The sequence below is a fragment of the Anser brachyrhynchus genome, assembly GCF_964034855.1.
Source record: "Anser brachyrhynchus genome assembly, chromosome: Z".
Taxonomy (NCBI): Eukaryota; Metazoa; Chordata; class Aves; order Anseriformes; family Anatidae; genus Anser; species Anser brachyrhynchus.
Genome location: NC_137697.1, coordinates 37,693,531 through 37,715,789, shown reverse-complemented (window position 1 = coordinate 37,715,789; position 22,259 = coordinate 37,693,531). Strand labels below are relative to the sequence as shown.

General features: G+C 40.8%; 1 long non-coding RNA gene across 1 annotated transcript; it reads right to left on the bottom strand.

Annotated features, from left to right (window-relative positions):
* Positions 1–201: 201 nt before the first annotated feature.
* Positions 202–21,900, bottom strand: LOC308185876. The gene is made up of 3 exons (XR_013943798.1): positions 18,690–21,900; positions 12,153–12,273; positions 202–3,813 (listed from the first exon to the last, which is right to left on the bottom strand). It is a non-coding gene; the product is annotated as an uncharacterized lncRNA (long non-coding RNA).
* Positions 21,901–22,259: the final 359 nt, after the last annotated feature.

The following is a 22,259-nucleotide window of genomic DNA, read 5'->3' as shown; positions in this document are numbered from 1 at the left end:
ACTAACACGATTTATCAAGTAATTTTTCTTGTTTGTGTTGAGTTTTTCAATTATTATTATTATTTTTTTTTTAACTGAAGAGAGACAGTTTCTTACTCTGCACAGAAATAAGAGGTTTCTTGTTTGTCTTCTTGTTTGTTTTTGTTCCCCCTCATCACCGCCCCCACACCCCCCCCCCCCTTTTCTGGATTGTGTAATAACCTCAAACAGTCCCTGTGAATTTGTGTTATAGTGTTCATTATTTCCTTGCCTTAAGTTACAGTGTCTTTGGTCAGGGAAACATGTTGCTCAATGCCCTCTTTTAAATTCTGTGGCTCTGAAGCTGAGCTTTGATGTTGGAGTCCTACACCTGGCTGGTTTCTTCTAGGATCTCCCAGTAGTCATTTTAGTTTGATCATCTTTTATTACTATAACAGAGCTTGACAACAAAAAATTAAGAATACAACCAAATACAAAAAGTCAAGACAACAAAAAGTAAGAACACTACCAAATCCTAAAAGTCAAGCTGAAGTATCTAAATATAGATTTTTTCCCCCAAATCCAAGTTGTGTAAGGATAAGATACTGAAAAAATAATCAGCTAAAAATACAGTGTCAGGAAGGGCCCTGAGCAGATGCCATCTGTTAAAAATCTGTTAAAAAAGTGCCACGCTCCACTACAGGATATTCAAACTATAGTCCCACACAAGTGATAAAATTTTACTTTGTGTCATGTAATTGTATTAATCTTACTTACCTTTTTTTGTTTTGTTTGTTTATTTGTTTATTTGTTTGTTTTTCAGATACCTGACCTTAGCCTTGTTGTCTCATTTATACCTGCAGTATTTCAGAAATTGATTAGCAGAGAAAAGTTTAATTATAAATTACAATACCGAGATTAGTTTTTCTGAATCAAAACCTTGTCTCTCTCTCTCTCTTTTTTTTTTTTTCTTTTTTTTTTTTTTTTCTCAATCAGCTTTCCTTTGCTACACATCAGGGTCAGGAGCTGAAGTTACCATATGGCTTCCAAGTCTCTCTTACTAACTGGTCTATGAGAGGAAGGGAAAGTGAAGATTGTGGTTTAGCATCAGTCATAGAATCATGAACCACAGAATGGCCTGGGTTGGAAGGGACCTCAAGGATGATCTAGTTCCAACCCCCCTGCTATGGGCAGGGACGCCACCCACTAGATCAGGTTGCTCAGGGCCTCATCTAACCTAGTCTTGAACACCTCCAGGGATGGGGCATCCACAGCTTCTCTGGACAACCTGTGCCAGGGTGTCACCACCCTCTGAGTGAAAAATTTCATTCTAACCTTTAATCTAAATCTCCCCTTTTAGTTTAAAACCATTCCCTCGTGTCCTATCATTATCTACTCAAATAAAGAGTCCTTCTCCATTCTTTTTGTAAGCCCCCTTTAAGTACTGAAAGTCTGCAATAAGGTCTCCCTGGAGCCTTCTCTTCTCCAGGCTGAACATCCCCAGCTCTCTCAGCCTTTCTTCATAGGAGAGGTGCTCCAGCCCCTTGATCATCTTCATGGCCCTCCTCTGGGCCCACTCTAACAGCCCCACATCTTTCTGGTGCTGGGGCCCCAGCCCTGGACGCAGCACTCCGGGTGGGGCCTTACAAGGGCAGAGCAGAGGGGCACAATCACCTCCCTCCCCTGCTGCCCACCCCTCTGTTGATGCAGCCCAGGACGCAGTTGGCCTGCTGGGCTGCAAGCACACACTGCTGGCTCGTGTCGAGCTTTCTGTCCACCAGAATCCCCAAGTCCTTCTCTGCAGGGCTGCTCTCAGTGAGTTCTTCTCTCAGTCTGTGCTCATGTCTGGGATTGCCCCAGCCCAGGTGCAGCACCCTGCACTTGGACTTGTTGAACCTCATTAGGTTCATGTGGGCCCACTTCTCCAGCCTGTCCAGGTCCCTTTGGATGGCATCACTTCCTTCTATCATATCAACCGCACCACTCAGCTTGGTGTCTTCAATGGTTATAAGTGAGTCCTTAGTGCATTTTGGCACCACTTGTGTGAATTGCATTTGTGGTGCTGGAAAGAGATTTCCCAGTGTTGATGTGTAATTAGTTTAGTATGGAAGACTAATACTGGAAGACTTCCCACCACCTCTCTGTAGGTAACACTCTTAATCTTGTTTAATAACAGGCTGATTATAATTAGGCATGCTACCAGTGCCAGGAAGCTCAACTTTAATTAGCTCTTAAAACTAGATTATCAGGTTGATGTTGTAATACCACCCCCACAAGCAGGAGCTGAAATGCTGTCCTCCTTAACTTGGAGTTAAATCCCAGCCATCCTTTATGCATTTTCAAGTCTAAGGCAGGTATCACACACTTGTAAGCCTTGCATCATAGCAAGCCTCAGATGAACTTACTTTGGGGTGCTCAGACCAAAATCACTTAACCTCTCATTTGTGCACATGGCCCCATAACAATTAGCAGCTGTTGCCTGCGAGATTTACAACTTCTTCAGAGGAACTAGACAGCGATAAAATTTAGAGTTCAGAATAAATAAATAAATAAGTAAATAAAATCCGGACTGCACAACTCATGTACATCTTCTTTAAAGACATCTTCCAGGAGACAAAACACAAGCACCAGGCCTCCTGCCCACTTCCCCCCACCTCCCACCCCAAATTTAATTTGAACTTCTGCCCTGCCAGGAAGATAAGAAAACAAGGCATTTAGTAACAGAGATAGTGCCCTCACTCCCATGCCTGCTCCCTCTAGCCACTGACCTTCAGAAGCTCTTCTCTTCAGATGACCAAAACAAGGAAGGGCTGGACAGAAACTTTGTTTTGTCCTCCCAGGAGGATTCAAGAACTAATTAAGCATTTTGCATTTTCTGCTTTTTAAATCTCCCCTGCCTGCTTAACCACTGCATCTGAGTGCACAGAAAAAAAGGTCTGCCTCCATCACTTCCAGTCTTGTGGTCTTTCTCTTAGCAAACAAGACTAGTCCCATTCCTGCCTCCTTGGCTCACAGTCTCCTGACTCCTTTTGTCCTTCTGACATGTCCTGCTGGGAAGAACAGGCAAATCTGATAGTAAAAACAGCAGACCTGCTTAAACTTTACTTCAGGTGGCCAAGGTACAAGGAGAAGTGAAGTTACAGTAAACTAACTTCAGTTAGTCTGGGGAACACCACTTAGTCACTTTAGTCCTGAAGGCAGCCTTATTTTAGCCCCAGCTTCCCACCTGGACTGAAGATAGAATGCAAGGTACCCTTTAACCACATACAGGCAGGAGAATCCATAAGTTGATTATCTGTCCAAATTTATCCTGCAGTCTACACTGAATCTGAAAAAAACTTTTAAAATGACACAGTGATTATAACATTCATATACACAGGGAAAATGAAAGGTTTCTCTCAGCAGCTGAAATCTTTCTAGGCACTTCCTGATCAGCAAAATTTTTAAAAACATACTTTTTTCCTTTATTAATTACAATTGAAAATAAGAACTACTACATATTACAATTTTGATAGATTAAGTGTAAAAGTAATGACCTGACATTCCTGATAAAATAGCAATCTAAGCCATGAATGTAGATTAAATTTCATAATTTAGAAATAGTTTTCATTATTTTAACGTAATGCTCAGAACATATTTCTTAGGTTCTATAGGAGCTTACATAAGAAGCAAACAAACAGAAATATTTTAAATTGAGCACAGTCACTTCTGCACTGTTGTACAACTGACAGGCATACTCATTCATTTAGGGAAAGGATGAGCAGAATCATTTCTTCCATATTTCTGCCTATCTCTAGGCTTCAGTTTCTCTGTAGAAGTGGTATTGAAGCCCAGCTGGTGAAGAGAACGTAGGACCTAGAGAATGGATTAGATCATGTATTTCAGTTATGACTTCAGTAGCTATTTGTTTGCGAGCTATTTCTTAGATTTTTTTTTTGGGGGGTAAATTCAGAATCTGAAACTGTCTTAAAAATAATAGCTTTTTCATGGCTGCCATTTATTTGGCAGAGAATAGTTAAAATGATCTGTGGTTTTATTTTAAATGAAACTCTCAGTTGCATCTGTCAGGTTCAATTGGCATTAGAATTTTCAAAATAAACACTGTGGGAAAGAACAGCGGGTTCTAAATGTCTCTGGTCTATCTTCATGGGGATGCAATCCCCAAAACCTCAAAGCCCACACAAACTCAATATTTTTCAAGTCTAACTAAAAGAGTATTGAACTGTATACCACTAGATTTTGTTTTTGAAGTCATGTTGCTTTTAGCCATGACCGTATAAAACCTGCAGTCAGTACAGCAGGCTTCCACCTTTCTTGAGTTTTGAAGCACAAATTTTTACTGATAACCTGAAGAGCACTCAGAAAATATTATATCTGCTAGACTGGCAGCTCAGCTGTGTAATCCATATACTTCAGTTAATTTGCATGAAGCTATGACAAACTTCCACCAACTAAGCTTTTTTTCTAGCATTAAAAATAGCCACATGTGGAATTTTTTTTTTAAATGAGAGGGAAAATCCTTCACAAGGGGACCTTTCATCATACTGAAGATGAATGACACAGGCTGGAACAGTCTCTCAAAAAAATTAAAAACATGTTAAAAGCAGCAAACGGTGGAAAATGACAGTTATGGCAGAACAGAATGACACTCAACATATCAAAATATTTCACATAGCTCTGCCTAAGACACTACAGTTAGTGGTTCAGCACTAGTCACAAGTTACTTTCAGACAGCAGAGTTGAACCAGCTGCTGGATGGTGGAGGGGATGATTTAATGGCAGAAGCTGAGGTACTTTTGGTGCTTTTCATGTGGGCTCCTGGCTTACCCACACCTGTGGGACCTGTTGGGCTGCACCCACGGGTGCTGAGGGAGCTGGCTGACATCCTCACAAGGCCTGTCTCCATCAGCTCTAGGAGGTCGTGGAGATGAGAGAAGCCCCCCAATGACTGGAGAAACCATCTTCAGAAAAGGGCAAAGGAGCAACCTGGGGAACTGCAGGCTGGTTGTTGTCATATTTGGTCCCTGGGAAAATCATGGATGGAGCATGAACTCTTGTACATGAGCAAGCACACAAGGGAGAAGACAGTGACTGGAAAGAGTCAGTAAGGATTTACCTAGGCTAAGTTATGTCTGATAATCTTCTGTGATAAAATGACAGTATTTGTGGATGAGGATGGGAAGTAGATGTTATTGGCCTGGATGTACATAAATAAGGCTTCAATAGACCCTATGAGGAGAGTCGTCAGGAGCCAGGCTGGAGAAGGGCAGTTTGGAGGTATCTCCTGTGCCTCTGAGGGGGTACCAGGGGCCAGGCCCTTTGCCAATGGTGGCCACAAACAGAAATAGGGGAGTTTCCAGATGGAGAGAAGGGGCAAAGCTTCCCTGGCAGAATAACCAAGTAGTGGAACAGGCTGCCCAGAGAGGCTGTGCCATCTCTGTCCTTGGAGGGACTTTGAGCCCAAACCACCTAAAGCCCTGACCAAATACATCTGACCCCACCATGGGGCCTGCCTTGGTCAGGGGGTTGGATTGGGGTCCTCCTGCAGTCCCCACCAGCCCATAAGGCTGCTTTTATTTATTCCTCCAGAAGATGTACACTTACAAAACCACTGCAGAGGAAAAAGAAGTGGAGCAAAATATTTCCAGATAACCCAGTTCTTATGAACTAAATATTTAAAATAATATAATACCTGATGCTTGCTGTAACTCATTTCCCTTTTATACACCTCCCCTTCACCACCCCCACAAATACCAGTTCCCATAAAGCCCCAACAAATAGTTCCCTTTTTTCATCTCTTGCATTATTTCTAAATTACTATTCTCTTCACAAGAGTCAGCCACATCTGCCTGCAATTAAAGCTGGTTAAAAGTTAGCTTACATTAATAGCAGGATTACAGGCTGAGGTGGGCAGGCTGCTTACTACACATAATGTAAAGATACCTGCCCATTACTGGCAGTTGTATTTCAGAGGATCAACTAGTGCAGCTGAAGCTGAAAATAGTATTAATAAATAAGAATAAGAATAAGAATAAGAATAAGAATAAGAATAAGAATAAGAATAAGAATAAGAATAAGAATAAGAATAAGAATAAGAATAAGAATAAGAATAAGAATAAGAATAAGAATAAGAATAAGAATAAGAATAAGAATAAGAATAAGAATAAGAATAAGAATAAGAATAAGAATAAGAATAAGAATAAGAATAAGAATAAGAATAATAAAAATGCTGGGAAATGATCTAGTACTGTTGTGACCAACACTGGCCTCTGTTTACGTTTTCAAATGAAGCCACAAACTAATTAATTTGTGTGATACAACACTGGGATGGTAAGAGATGTTTTCCACTCTATCACGGAGTGCAGTCAGGAGGAAGGCAGACTACGCTGGTTCAGGTCGTCTTTCAGACACAAAGAGGAATCAGGTCAATCTTCTCTTTTGTACCACCCTAAGAAGATATGTGGCTTTCGTCCACGTAAAAGTTGTTGTAAAGGTAGCTATACTGACAAACTGCAGGAAAGCAACTCTGTTTTGTGTGATTATTTCTGTGTGTGCTGCCTCTTGGCTAAGAAGGTCTGTATCACTCAGCTTGCACGATCCTTTAAAATCCTATTGTAAAAAAGGTTAGGTGTATGCATGTGCATGTGAGTGGGTAGCTGGTGTTCATCTCTTTGGGCAGGAACAGGTACTTGGGGCAGTTTAGACTGAGAAACCACATTATGCAGACATTGATGGGAACTTGATAGTTAATATATAGTCTAACAATCCCATGTGAAGGCTTTTCTTAGAATTGGTGCACCAGAATATTTCAATGGAAGTGTTACTCTTTATATGTAGGCATCGGGGTTACGGTAGTATAAATGATTTTTGGCAGAAGGCAGTATTTGGTTAAAGTTTGTTGAGTGCCACTCTCTTTAATTGCTGGAAAAAAAAAAAAAAAAGAAAAATAATTCCACCAAAATGATTTCACATTCTGCAGAATGCTCTGTGTCACTTGTTGGCAAGAGTAATGGAAGAAAAAATATCAGCAAAAAAAAGTAGCCATGGAATGATTTTTTTTCAAGTAACAGCACCAGTTCCAATTTTCTTTCCCATACGTAGTACCACTTAAGCGGCAGTAGACTACATAATACATTTTGTATTTCATGTTGCCAGCCAAGGCTGGCAAAAGCACAAAAAAGCATCTAACGTGGGAACGTGGATAGTTCTGCCCACAATGATATCCCTGCCATGGGGATATAAAGTAAGAGGCATCCTCTCCATCAAGCTCTCATCTTTGATCGCTTACGCTTTACCTGAAGATGTAAATCTACGTGTTTCCTTCCACCTGGCCTGGCCCATGCTGTGCAGCTCAGTGCCTTGTTCATTTTTAAGTCTACACAATCTGCTGTAGGCACACACAGAAAGCTCCCCTTCCCTTCCTTCCTCTCCATCTTAGAAGAGCCACGTGCCCCCTGTTTTTAAAAGAACCCACATGCCCCCTGTTTTTAAATGAATGGGGAATACATGTCTGTTTGCACAGGAGTTTGTTCCCTTCTCCGAAGGAGTCACCAGCTCTGTAGAGATGAGCGGGTTAAAGACAAGCCCTTCTCCATACTCATGCCTTGGCCAGCCCTGTGCAGCTGATCACTCCCTGTGCCTTCTGTTCATGCTTTCTATGGAGACTGGCACATCAGCTCCAAGCAGGGGATCAGTTTCAGCACCAAAAGCCAAAGACTTGTAGGTCTCAGACACATACTTTCATAGCCCCTCTGGAAAAACACTGTAAGTGTTGTCTGCAAATGCAGTCCAACGTGGACGTCTGCACTGGTGTCTGCTGAGCTCTGTGCAGATATTGCATGCTGTCCACACTTTGTAACAGCAAAGGAGGAAGTATTGCTCTGATATTTGTCTGATGTCAGGTTTGTTGTGTCTCTCTCTAAGCTGTGGTACAGACCAGTATGAAATGCAAGCTACCAGGCTGGGGGTGGCTCAGACTGATGGCAAGTCTCAAAAACTGACATCTGAAAAATGCCAGGCAGAAGAAGTCAGGAAAACACAACAAAGCAAAACACAACAAAACATTAAAAGCTACAGTACCCTGGACTCTGCAGTTTCAGAAAGAAAAGTTATCAACTTCAAAATTCTTACACAAATGAACTTCAGCTGGAGGGGGGAAAAAAAGAAAACCACAACACTATTCTGCCTTTTAAACTTCTTGTCTGTTAGATGGAAGAGTCTCTGTCTTTATTAAATAAAACGGCAGGTTTATTCAAAAAACATCAGTCTGAGTGCTGAATGGCAATCCGCTGAAAAGGATTAGATTGTTGGATAAAACACTGTCAAGTAATACTTAAGTATTTTTCAATAGGTCTTTGGCACATTTTTTCACTGAATCAACTCCAGTCCTGCAGTTCAACTGCAGATCCTGGCTTCAGAGCTGCTCAGCACCCATTTGATCCTTTATTATTATCCCCCATTACTCCTGCCATAAGGACTGCAGCTGCTGGGCAGAATGATGCACTTTCACTGCTCTACAGCACAGTAAAAGAGGGCTCATGCAAAAAGTCAAGTGGCAAGGGAAGCCCATGTAAACCTGGGGAATGCAGTGGAACAGAGAAGAAAATGTCATGGATCTGTTCTCTTTTTCTGGAGTCCAGGTGCAATAGTTCATTCAGTAGACATGCACTGGGAAAAAAAAAAACACAGCACATCTGCTGTTAGAGTTAAAGATTAACTTGTCTACAGGAAATGAAAGGCAGCAAAATATCACTGGTTTATTGACTTCATTGTAACTTTATCCAAATATCCTACTGTGGCAGGTATTGTATAAACAAATGGGAAGACTGACCACCTTTTCCAAAGAATCAACATCACAAAAATCATAGGGCAAAGCATGAAAGGCAAGTGAGATAAAGAGTATATTTTGTTACACTGACAACATAGAAAGAGAAAATAATGTGGAATTAAATAGTTTGGAACTAGAAACATAAAATCATACAATCATTCAAAAAATAGTTTGCTGGAGTTAAAAATAATATAATGTCTTTCCCAGAGCTGAAAGCCATTAATTAGCACTCTGAAAGCATAAGCTAAGTTACTGGAAAATATAAATTGCCAGGTGGTGAGGCACATAGAAGGTAAGGCAGAGAAAAAAAATGAACTTTGACAACATTGACAGATGGGATTATGATGACCCAGAGCTTTCCCAGCTATGCCGTGATAGCCAGAGTAAGATGAGCAATTTCAGTCTGTGAGGTTTAGGGTATAAGCAGATCCCACATTACCACACACCAGGGGTTAACTGATAACAAAATATTTAAATTGTAATTAAATTGTATTGGAAGGAACTGGAGAAAGACCATGAAAACCAAAACACAAGCTGAGATTCTTGAGGTCTTGCAGCATAGAATCATAGAATCATTTAGGTTGGAAAAGACCTCTAAGATCATCTGGTCCAGCCTTTAACCCGGCACTGCCAAGCCCACCACTGAACCACGTCACTAAGCACCACATCTACACGTGTTTTGAAGACCTCCAGGGATGGTGACTCAACCACTTCCCTGGGCTGCCTGTTCCAATGCCTCACAGCCCTTTCAGTGAAGAAATTCTTCCTAATACCCAACCTAATCATCCCCTGGTGCAACTTGAGGCCATTTCCCCTCATCATTTGTTGCATGGGAGAAGAGACCAATCCCCACCTTGCTATAGCTTCCTGTAAGGTAATTGTAGAACATGATAAGGTCTCCCTTGAGCATTTTTTTCCCCAGGCTAAACAACTTCAGCTTCCTCAGCTGCTTCTCCTAAGACTTGTTCTCCAGACCCCTCACCAGCCTCGTTGCCCTTCTCTGGACTCTCTCGAGCACCTCGACGTCCTTCTTGTAGCAAGGGGCCCAAAACTGAACACAGTATTTGAGGTGCAGCCTCACCAGAGCTGAGTACAGAGGGACAATCACTTTCCTAGTCCTGCTGGCCACGTTATTTCTGACAGCAGGAGCTGTATTGGTCCTGACCAGAAGACCATCCTGCACCAAGGAGTCAGTGATGCTGTTAACCTGAGTATGCACAGGCCTGTGCTATGCAGTGCTGTTCTGCATGTCCACAGCGGATTCCCAGCTGTGCTGTGCTGCATGCATGCCATAGCCACAGCACTAATTTCACCAGCTCACTGTACCACGAGAAGCCTGCAGCCTGCTCTCACTGGATGCTGGTGACAGAGCCTTGTCCTTAATAGGACAGCAAGAAGTTCTCAGCAGAAGGCCTCTCTGTTTTGACAGTAGAAACGATGGATAGATGGGGTTCCCAGCATCTAATGGGATGCAAGATTACCTGTGCTACTCTCTTAGTGTTAGCTCTAATTAACAGCACTCTGCATGATACCTTACAGTGTCTTCCCACTGCAATCTCAATGGACCAGCACCTCCTTGTGCAAAGCATAAACCCAAATGAGTATTACTCTGAGGAGCTAAGAACTGCAACCAATAATAAAATGAGAATGAAATAAAGCTAAAACCTTTGCACTCAAGAATAACAGACATGATCTCCTTCAGCCTGCAAGATAGTGCATTTGCATTTGGTGTATATGATGTCAGGCAGCACCAGATTTGACAGTAAATGTAATTAAATCTCTCTTACAGGGAATCCTAGGGCTTTTTCTCCCTGGAAAGTTAAGTTTTTACCTTACTTAAAAAAAAAAAAAAAAAAGAGCAACTGTTTAGGAAAATCATTTCTTGTAGAAATTTAGTTCAACATACTAAAACCTTTATCTTTTTTTTTTTGTTTTTCCGTCTAAGTGTTGACTTACATAGGCAAAATGTAAATGTTACTCTGAATCAAGGCCGTCCACACTGAATTTGCCTAAACAAAGAAGTCTGAGATAATGCCATGAATAGAAGAGTGCTGAACAGGATGCTCATTTCCTTCTGAAAGTTGAAAGAAAGGAAGTTAAAGCAGCACATATCATTCATCACCTTAAAAAATGAGACAGAACTCTTTCCCCCACATGCAATCATATCCTAGTGTTTCCTTGCAATACATCACAGCCTTGCCTAAATCGTAGCAGGAAGCCATCTAGTAACCACCATATAACATATTTTCATCTAGTTTGTGTAAGCTAGCCTTTAGGCCTGAATGTAATACAAATTTAATACAAATTGAGTTTTTAGGTTTATTACTACCAGACAGTGAGGATTCTTTTCCTTTCTCTGGGAATCCACACCCTGCTTAGTATAGTGACTTATGAGATACTGTAATCCAGACATTTTGTCATGAGTAGTACTGTCACTACAAGTATTATTAGAAAATGTTTCAAACACTTCATACACACTAAACAGAGAACAAATTACATTATCGGCTTATACTGCAAGCAAGTCATCTTAGGGCCGCAAAAATGATCAGAGTGCTGGAACAGCTCTCATATGAAGAGACTGGAAGACTTGGGTTTGTTCAGCCTGGAGAAGAGAAGGCTCCAGGGAGACCTTATAGCGGCCTTCCAGTACCTAAAGAAGGCCTACAGGAAAGCTGGGGAGGGACTCTTTGTCAGGGGGTGTAGTGATAGGACAAGGGATTTAAACTAAAATAGGGTAGGTTTCGATTAGACATTAGGAAGAACTTTTTCTCTTAGATGGTGGTGAGGCACTGGCACAAGATGCCTAGAGAAGCTGTGGATGCCCCATCCCTGGAGGTGTTCAAGGCCAGGCTGGATGGGGCTTTGGGCAGCCTGGTCTGGTGGGAGGTGTCCCTGCCCATGGCAGGGGATTGGAATCAGGTGATATTTAAGGTTCCTTTGTACCCAGACTATTCTGTGATTCCATGATTCTACAATTACTCTGTGTATCCTCAGCAACCAGGTGATCTTAAGATGTCAGACCACTGTTGATGAATTATGAGAGCACAAAACCAGCATCAACAAATGCAAGAGGTCTGAGTGTCAGAAGCCCTTCCTTTATAGACAAGAGAATGCATTCCGCCATAGCCAAGCAGGACAGGGCACAGTCATGGTGATGGGCAACACCACACTTGCCTTCTAGCCAGACCTGCAGGTGTTTGTCAGCCTCAGGCAGCTTTGGGTGTCTGGGCTGCTGCCCAGCACTTCGTCCTTCTCAAGACTGGTGGCGGCCGCCTGGGGCCAGTGGTGAAAACTGGTGAAACACATGGAGACCTTGTCCCATGGCAGCCCGAGGAGGGGCAAGTGGACAGGGATGTCTGGCACTTACCATGACTTGGCCAAGGCAGGTGGGTACTGGGGTGAGTGCTCAAGGTGCTCCTCTTTTTTTCCACTATGATGCTGCATCTCCCTTGGTGTGATGGTTATGATCTACTCACGCTGCCTCCACTCTGAAAAAAGAGACACGGCTTGCTGGACTTAAAAATCAGAGAATCTAAGATATCTTGAGAATTGCTGTGACTTTTATAATGGTTTGGGTTCAATGGCAATGGAAAAGGTTGACAGCAGCAGGGATTGGTACAGCCAGCTACTGCTGGCAAGCTGATACACCAAGGGCATATTTTATTTTACGTATCAAAATCTAGCATTCCTTCATCTAGGCTGGTCACATTTAGCAGTAGCATTGCCACAGAAATAGCACAATATTTATTTTCAGTCCTGTTACTACATATAAAGAAACACTAAAACCACAGAATATTTCTTTAGCAAAGCACTTAACTGTCAGGCGACTAAGAGTGCAGGCTGGAGGCTGACTGACTTTTAACATAGCCAAATATAGCATGTGCCTAACAGTATCAGGCAATCTTTAAACTGAAGCCTTTTAGGTAACAGTACCCAGCTATCTCATCTCTATTCTCCCACCACCAAATATTTATTAAAATCCTATGTTTTATCTTTGTCCCAGTCCTCCCAAGATCATATAACATCACATGTTGAGCATTTGAAAATGTAACAGTTCGTTATTCTCACTTTCATCTAAGCACAATTAATACTGTTAAATGCCTTCATTTACTGTAGTTCTTTATGGAGCTAATTTTAAAAATCATGTACTATTAGATGAAAACTTTTTATATAGACTATTATCATAATTTAAATAATCAAATAGTACTACTATTTTCATGGCAGAGAAGTGGAAGAGCTAGTAAAGTAATGTATATATGTGTTTAGTCAGCTGCATACCTGTGTAAAAACACAACATTAAAAAAAAAAAAAGAAAGAAACAAAACAACACAAAAAAACCAACCACATTGCTTTGGTGATAACAGAGGTTCCATTACATTGTACAGGACATGGTTTTTCAAATGCCAGTGATGGTCACGTAAAAAGCTGAATGCTCAAAGCCTAATAAGGACATTTGTAGGTGAATATCCTGTTCACAGAGCAGACATTGAAGTTTGCATATCAAGAGGAACCAGCTGCATCAATATAAAAGAAAACCTCCATCAGCTCCATCCCTAGGGATTTACTTGTCTCCCCTGTATCTGACTCTTGGTTGGACTCAGGTAGCAGATATGCATCAAGCAGCTCAGCCTTGGGTAGGTTTACTCAGCAACTGAGTGGTGGGTTTTCCTTCTGAGATAGGTTGTGGAAAGAAACAGGCTGGAGTTTGGGGCTCATCCAAAAACAAAGCGCCTGCACCCTGCTTTACTTGGGCACATCATCTGTGCATCTAAGTCAGGGTTAGACTGATGGTCCTCTAGAGAAACACTGTCCTAAAAATGCCAGCATGCCAAGTCCTTTGTCCCTAGTTTACTTCGAATCAAGTGCAATTGACTTCAGTCAAACACATTTTCCTTTCACAATTCTCTGTTCTCTATTTATTAGCCTTGTGCTGAATGCAGGAACAAGCTCTCTGGAACAAACTGCTCTCAGACACCATCTCATCTGCCACCTCATTAGGACTGCTGAGTCCACCTGACATGTCATTTTTGTTTCCAAAAGTCACAGCGACTGGCTATAGTGCATTGCACTGGCTTTACGCCAACCTGGCCTCCTAGATGCTACTGTAGTGCCAGTTTTAACCTCACTTGCTTCGGCAGGGCTTCAGCTTTGCTTCAACTTCCTGCTTGTCTTTGCAAGGACAGGCTGGCAGCCTCAGAGAACACTACATGGATTAATTTCATTTTTTCACTGAGCTGTACATTTGTTTTTTGCTGGCTGCCTCTCTCCTTCCATCTGGTAATAAATGATGGGAAGTCAGACCAGCAGTTGCAACACCTTTGGGAAGTTTGGTGCCTATAATTCAAGTCATATACATTATTCACTTGTAATTTGTTATGATGACTGATGACTTGTTCAAAGACCTTCTAGGCTTACCACTGGATCTTGTACTCACAGAAGCAGACTGCACAGAGTAAGGATTGCCCTCTTCTCCTCTGCGGGTACATCAGGTAATCCCAATCTTATTTATAAATCCTGGGTAAAGAAAGATACCTGCAGAGGTGTCCTGCAGAGATCAGTACCTCCACTGGCCCCAGCTGGCTAGCAGAACAGAAGGTGAGAGAACCCTTTGCATTCTATGGGGTTTGCTCAGTCCATAAACAGAGAATTATTCATATTAAAAAACCAGGGGGCAGAACTGAACATGATGGCAGAAAATAATGATGAGTATTATGGAACTAATTAAATTAAAAATCAACAAATCAAGGGCATTCATGATGTGTAACTTTGTTAGCTAAAACCAAACTAGCAATAAATTTTTCGTACTTCTAACTTACTTAATTATTCCATGACTTTGCACCTGGGATTCTGTCATCAGTAGAAATTTCTATGCAGTAAAAAAAACCCTGTCTTGATAAAAGAATGGTCAAAAAGATCTCTGTATATATATATATATATATATATTAAAAAAAAAAAAAAAGCTTATTCCTCATTTATGTCAGTTTTCCTTGAGGTATTTAACTTTCATTTAGCATCTTCCAAGACTTATCCAAGAGCTCCCTTTCTTGAAATCAATCCCATGCTAAGTTTTTTGAACACTTTTTTTTTTTTTTTCCTATTGGTGGTCTCATTTTAAATGGAAACAACCCCTGCACAAGCCCTGTGGTATACTACTGATTTACATATATGCAGAAAAGAATCTGTCCAAACAAATTCCTGCCTTTAACCTCATTAACGAAAGCTGAGATACAACTGTTTTTTTTGGCTGGTCATCTGGCTACTAATTTGGTGCACACAGTGTAACACATGTTTGTTTCAGGCTCACAGGAGTGCAGAGATCAGAAAGGAAAGCCAAGAATTGATTTACATTAAAATATATATATATATATTTAAAGTTTACAGTAGTCATGTGAGATAACATTTTGGAAATGAAACAAACAAAACAACACCACCAACAAAAAAACATCTGTTTGGTAAGTTTCAGTTTGATGCAAGCCCAGATATCAGGAAATTCCAGTTCCACAGATGCTCTACCAACACCGGAAAGGTCAGTAGTTTCACTTTAACCTCCCTGTCTTTGAATGGATGTAGTAGCTTTTTACATTTATTAACCAACATTTACATTTATATTTCTTAAGAGCAATAGGAGAATGCTAAAAAAATATGTATGTGTTCTTAGACACCTTATTGATCTGATTTCTTTTGAAGCAATTCCTGTCTTTCTACAGTGATTTTTTTTTTTTTTTTAAGCCTAAAATGATGTATATTACTATGGAAAAATAATTTGCTTTAATGATAAGCTCAATCTCAGTACTAGCCATTTTTAATAGATTTCACTCCTTTTTTAGACAATTCAGTTAATGTTTCTTGAATGCTGCTGGCTGCAGGACAGTAACAGGGTACCTGGGTTTTTCCAGCTGTTGAATTACAAGCCACTATAATTTACTTTATTGTCCTGATTACAAGATGACTTTTTTTCTGTATACTAAAGGAAAGAAAATGCAGATGTGCACGAAAGGTTATCCTACAGTAGCATTGTGTGATGTGGCAGACAGCCACAAAACAAGATGATCCCCAGTTACCCAACCCTCTCCATCTGCCTGGAAAGGCACAGCCTGCCAGAAACAGCAGGAAAAGCATGGGTGCTTCTCTAAAGGTCAGGGTAGGAGCAGCAGCACAAGTGCCCAGGGAGGAGTACAACTGAACCTGAACGTGAAATCAAATGGTATATGGAGTCTGCCCCAAATCAGCTTAATGCAGTATAACCCAGTCAGCCTCAAACAGGCTTTAAAATTAATTGCAAACAACAAAACATATTGCAATACTGATTTCAAATATGCAAAGAACAAGCTTTTTTTTTTTTTTTTTTTTTTAATATAACAAGTAGGAACTACTTCTGCCACAGTTACAGTAAACAAGAGGCAAGCACTGTGCTCTTCAAGGATGGAGATATACCATGAACAATCCCAGTTCTGTGAGTTACTTGCTGAGACTGCAGAGTCTCTTTTTGAAGCTTATTTTCCTTGATTTCTTGATAAGTGAACTTGTATCTGTGCAGACACTTTCCTGGATACCTTATCTTACTCTCAGGTCTAAGCCCTAGGCTGCCCATTATTTTCTCAGGTCTATTCTCAATGAACTGTAACTTCCCTAAGGGAAAATACATCTTTATTACAGACTATTTCCCCTGTAACGGATTAGTCAAAATAAGCTCAGGTACCAACTGTATCTTTTTTAGTCATTTTGGCATCCTGTCAGAGTCATCAGGCTGTGCTTGTTTCCAGCATGGCATTGTGCTAAGCTAATTCTGGGTGCTGCATGTCAAACTCTCACCACATGCTGCAATTGTGAGTGCTTCAAGGAAGTGGGTGAGTGAAACCAATATGAACCACTGCTTGAATGGTGGAAAAAACATGTAGTCAACTTTACTTTCTGCTTGTCTTTAGTAAAATACAAGTTCTCTGTGCCTGACCCCCACAGGATGAAAAACGATGGTATCATGGAAGCACACCATGCTCCACAGCGAGATGGCTCTACCAGAGCAGATAGCCCTCAGGAAACACACATCACATGGAGCAGGGAGCTCTCACCAGTGTTTCTTGTCTGCTTTCATAGAATCGATCGGCTTTGGAGGAATGCATTTTCCTTCCAAATATGCCAATATTCGTAAGTACCCTGACCACAAGTACCACATCTGAAACTCTAGCCCAACCCTGTCATGTCTGTATCCATCTGAAGGGAATTTGTTGAGTGTAAAGGGCATCCCATCTCACTGCGTTTTGGTCCTAAAGTCACCTCTATTCACTTTTATCTGCAAATGGTCATTCCAAACAAAACAGTTACAGGGACCTGACTGTAATGACACGGACTTTCCTCCTCTCTAAATAAATATGAGTAGGAGTAAAACTGAAGAAAAATAGCGGTTCTGTTGAAAAGTCCTGATTGCATACTTGTGGAAACTTTTAAGAGGCTAATAAATAAGACCATCTGAGTGAATGAGGTTTTTATTCTCAGGTTGAGGCTGCAGTGGCTGAAGCTGATATTCAGCCAAGTTAATATTAGGCACTTTTACTAGAACTGAACCCTCCTATTAGGCAGTCACTATGCCTATTCTGAAGCAAAAGCTTCAGTTAGTTTGGGATTAATACTATATACTGATGGTGTGTGAGGACAATGAAAGAGGAGTTCAAAAGAAATTGTATCTGTCAATTTGAAAACATACTTTTCCAGGTTGGTTAACAGAACAGCAAACAGAAGACTACAAATCTCTGAAGAGAAAACTGTTTCACGTGTGTGGAAACAATTGCACACCAAGGCCTTCTGGAGGGAGGTCCGCAGGTAAGCAAGCCAGCTGAGGTTGCCTCTGTGCTAATGAGCAGGATGCAGTGCTGTCACTCTCCTGACACAGGCAAGCCAGGAGCCAGAGCGTGTGCCTTTTACAATACTGCTGATTTTTTAAAACTAATTTATGCTGCATCATAGCATGAGGATGGTAATGCTTTGCCAGTACATGGCACCTTCACTCATATAATCTGCATGAAACTTTTTGCACTGGTTAGCATATAAACAAATAAATAAATCTCTTGTGACTTTACAAAATTACCAACCTGCATTGATTTGTTCTGACACTTCCTAAGCCAAGCCCCAATTTACACCAAAGAACAAAAACACAGCTATAACTTTCCAAAACTTATACACCAAAATCCCTATCTACATTTAAATTTTCACATGCATTCACTGATATTCAGGAACCTTCCAAAGGTTTAAGCCAACCATTTCAGTTCTAATGAAATTAAATTCATGACTGTTGTGGTAACAGATTAAGCTTCATTCATTATTTGGCCAAAGTCGCAAACAAGAAGCGGAACCGAAAATGTAATCAATGTAATACATGAAGCAAAGCCCCATCTTAGCATTCAAACAGACAGCTGCTGCTCACCAGCATAAGCATTAACATTTTAGGAAATAGGAAAGCCTAACTGGTTGCTCTTAGCTGTACACATTTGCATTGACTCACTCTGGAAAGTTTTTGTCAAGATGAGTATCTACATGCTAACTTTCACTACTTCTTAGGGTATTACCACTCACCAGGAGTAAAAATACTTGCAAAACACTTTTAGGCATGTTAATTCAGCTAGTATCAACAATAATAAATGCCACATCCTCATCTATGAAGTGGAGGATTAATAATAAAAATAATAATGAGTAAACTGTTAGAGGGTTTTAGCAGAACTAGAAGGAAAACACATCAATGATTCACCTTTCAGCTAACGAACTCTGAGTGCGCCGTTTCAGCTAAGCAGTTCTTCTTTAAAAGACACTAAAATCAGTATTCAGATGAGAAAGCAACTTGAGCTACTGCACATCTGTTTACCTGTACCACAGTTGAGGTGGCGCAAGAGCAGGGCAGTGTTACCTGGCTCACCTTTGATCACAGGTCACAGCGAGGTGGGTGAGCAGCTGCTCCAGACCGGAGCACACGGTTGTGATGGGAGGGAGCACTGCTGCCTACAAGCTCCACCAAGCACATACACAAGCATATTGATAAGAAAAATGATAAGCATTTTTAATGCCTTCTTCAGTTACTTAATTTTATTTTCTGCCTGAACTCTCCCTCTCAAATTACTAAGAGTGTTACCTCAAGGAGAAGAGGAGAATGGACTGAAGGTATGACGCTGAGGCTAGGGTACAGACTTTCCAGTTGGTCTGGTGTTGTAAGCCCTTTGTACAGCCTTGTTTGTAATGTCCTGGCTTAAGGTGTGCTGTTGCGTTTGCTACACCGCTACGTTAAGTATACCTTTCTCTTAGAACAGCTACAAACCTACGGAAAGGTCTTTTAGTAACATTACACCTGATGTTTATAAAACATTGAGGCTGAGTACTGCCAGGGCGTTTGGGTCCTGTTCCCCCCACCTTCTTTTCCCCAGAGTTGAAGAACTGAAAAACCCACGAAAGACCATTAAACAGGAAGGATAAGAAAGTAAAAGGGAAGGCAACACGCAGAATAACTGCAAAACTACATAGTCGCTATTGAGATGGGAGAAATCTGAAACTAAGAAAAAGCTCATTAGGGAAGGGCAGAAAAATTTGCAAACCAGACTTTCCCTGGGGGATTTATATAGCTGGAGAAACTGAGCCAAAGAGTCTGAATTCAACAGTGTTGCCAGTAGCTACCACAGATTTGTTACTCACTGTATTTTCCCCACCTCATAATGACCTGCTTGTCCCAGTACTCCAGATAGAAATACAGTTCAGCAAAACTGCAAAGTGAAAGGAGCTTGGTTAGTTTTACTAGAACTATTTCCTGAGCTAAATAAAACAGCTGATAGATAGCAGGTAACATTGCAAACAAAGGTGTGTAAGAAAGCATCATCTTTCATTTGCAGCATTGCAATAATAATTCATCAGGTAGCAGACTAATTCTGTACCATCCAGACAAGTTCAGAACTAGTTTCTGTCTGGTAGCAGTTTTCTCCTCAAAGAGCATCACAATAACAGGTAAAAACAGTCTTTTCTAGGTTTAGCTATAGTTGCAATGGATTATTGCATTGCTATTAGAATAACCAGAGAATGTGAGTGGAGGGGAACTGGTTCTGCACTATTTTTTACCTACACAAATAGTAACAACCTGTTACATACAAACTCATAAATGCAGGAGGGCAGGAAGAGAAGGGTAACCCAGACAGGAAAAGGTTTCTGGAACATGCAGAAGGCTAGAGGAGAGCTCAGCATGGTGGTGGTGGGAGGGCAGCAGCCATAGGCAGTAGAGGACCTGGCAGGTAGTAAAGAAGGTGCTCATATGAAATGCTTCTCTCCGCAACTGCCTTTCTGCTGGCTACCTTGAGAAGCAAAAATATCCCAGACCTGGATTACACAATGCAGTGGTGTGGGGCCACATGGTTTGCTGCCTGTGAATTGTGAACAGCATAAAGCAATGATTCTGGCTGTCTGAGCAGGGTCTTGAGTGTCAAATTCAGCACATTCACAGGCATGCAGTGAAATACGTGTCCTTGTGTCCTGAAGAACAGGAAAAAAGATAGTTTCTTTAATACAAGTATTTATTTTTAAACTGTGATCTGTGTCTATTTGAAGAAGCTCCCAGCAGAAGCTGGTAAGAAGCAGAAGCAGAAGCTACCTTCACCTTTCTGGTTCATGTAGTGAGGAGAATCTCAGCTTTGCGACCTGCACCACCAAAGGACTGACTTGTATTTTGGATTCCCCCCAGGCCTCCAGTTTCTGATTCCTGAGTATCTTGGAAAAGCTGGCAGTGATATCTCCCTGAGATGGATCTGCCTGCTGATGACTGCAGTCACTACATGCAAACAGTGACTGATGACTACATGCTTGTGTTTCCCACCAGGAGCTACTTTTCAAGCACAAAGCAAAGGCACTGAATAGGGGCACTTCTAGTTTCTGCAAAGGAATGTTGAACTTTGTTGAACTTCTTGGACAGAGCTTATTTAAAAAAAGAAAAACTAAAAACAAAACACAGAGAAACACATTGGAGACTCACAGTAATTGAAACATTCATATTGAATACTGAACTCAAGAAAGACATTTAAATAATCAGAATTTTTCTTTTTTCTTTTTTTTTTCTTCTTTTTTTTTTAATCAAGTAAAAATATTTTTCTGGTTTGCTCCTTCTTTATCAAGCGATTGGACTTGTTTGCTCTCTTCTCTTCCTTTCTCTCTATCAGGTGTTGTCAGGGCTACTTATGTTTACTTCCTTATTTGCATTTGTTTAATGGAGACAAAATGTCCAGGCACCAAAGAGAGTCAGCAATTTACAAAAACAAAGTCCTAGGTAAAAGCAACACTGCATTATTCAAGATTTTCTCTCTTATACACTTGCACTTCTCTATCTGTCTTTAGGTAAGCAGTTATAACCTACTGCTCAAGAAGCTCTTTTATTTGATCATAAACCTTACCCACCAGAGCCTTGTCTACAAACTCAGTGGGTCAGTTCTGAAATGAGACACTAGTTCTTCACACCAGTTCAGACTCAGCTATTCTGTACAAGGAGGAATAACCTCAACACTTTATTTACTGAAGTACCAAAAGAGGGTAAAACAAAAACAAACAAACAAAAAAACAAACAAAAAACACAAAAAAAACACTTAAGTTTGCATTTTCACTCTATGAAAAGTATTTAATGAAAATGCAAGAACATATATAATAGCAGAGATATTTGTCGTATTTATTTTCCTTATTTAAGCATTCTTACTCCTCATCCATGTAGAGAACATGCCTCATATAGACCTTACCCCCCCTCACAATATTAAGTAAAACATATCTGGAAACAGAGTCCTCCACACTGCCCTCCCATTGTAATGAAGAAGGTGCTGGAGCCAAAATCAGATGGGCAGGTCTGGATGTGTGGAGGTGTGATTCCCCTCTAGAGCTTTTTTCCCCTTCGTATACTAAATGTGCCTACAATTCCCACTGGGAAAGAAGGAAACCAAAACAAATGAACAAACAAAAAATTTTTATCCTGATTCCTGTTTGAAATTGTTTTTGAAAACTAATCAGCGGAGGAACAAAGCATATGTTACAATAAAACTGTCTCTGAGCAAGGGCCTTTAGTGTATGTGAGAAAGGGGAGAAAATGTTTCACACCACAAATCATACAATAAGGCTGTGCCAGTACCTTTATTCATCTGCATTCTCTGTATACTTTTTTTTGATGGTTCAATAGTCTACAATAGCTATAATTAGACCTATGAAATATAGTTTCTATTTGTTGTTATTGAGTGATGCTCCTTATGAATGAAATGGACATGAATGAGATAGCAAAGTGAGGTGGTGACTGACATCTTGATGCTAGCATTAAAGAAAGGGCAAATGTGAGCAAGGGAGTAGCTGAGTAGCTCAAGTACCCTTGCTGCAAGGAGAGACAGACTAACTATACTTCTGCAAATTCAGCAAGTACAAGTAAGTGGGAAGAAAAGAAAATGTATATTGATAGAGGAGATGGAAAAAAAAATCATAGTTCCAC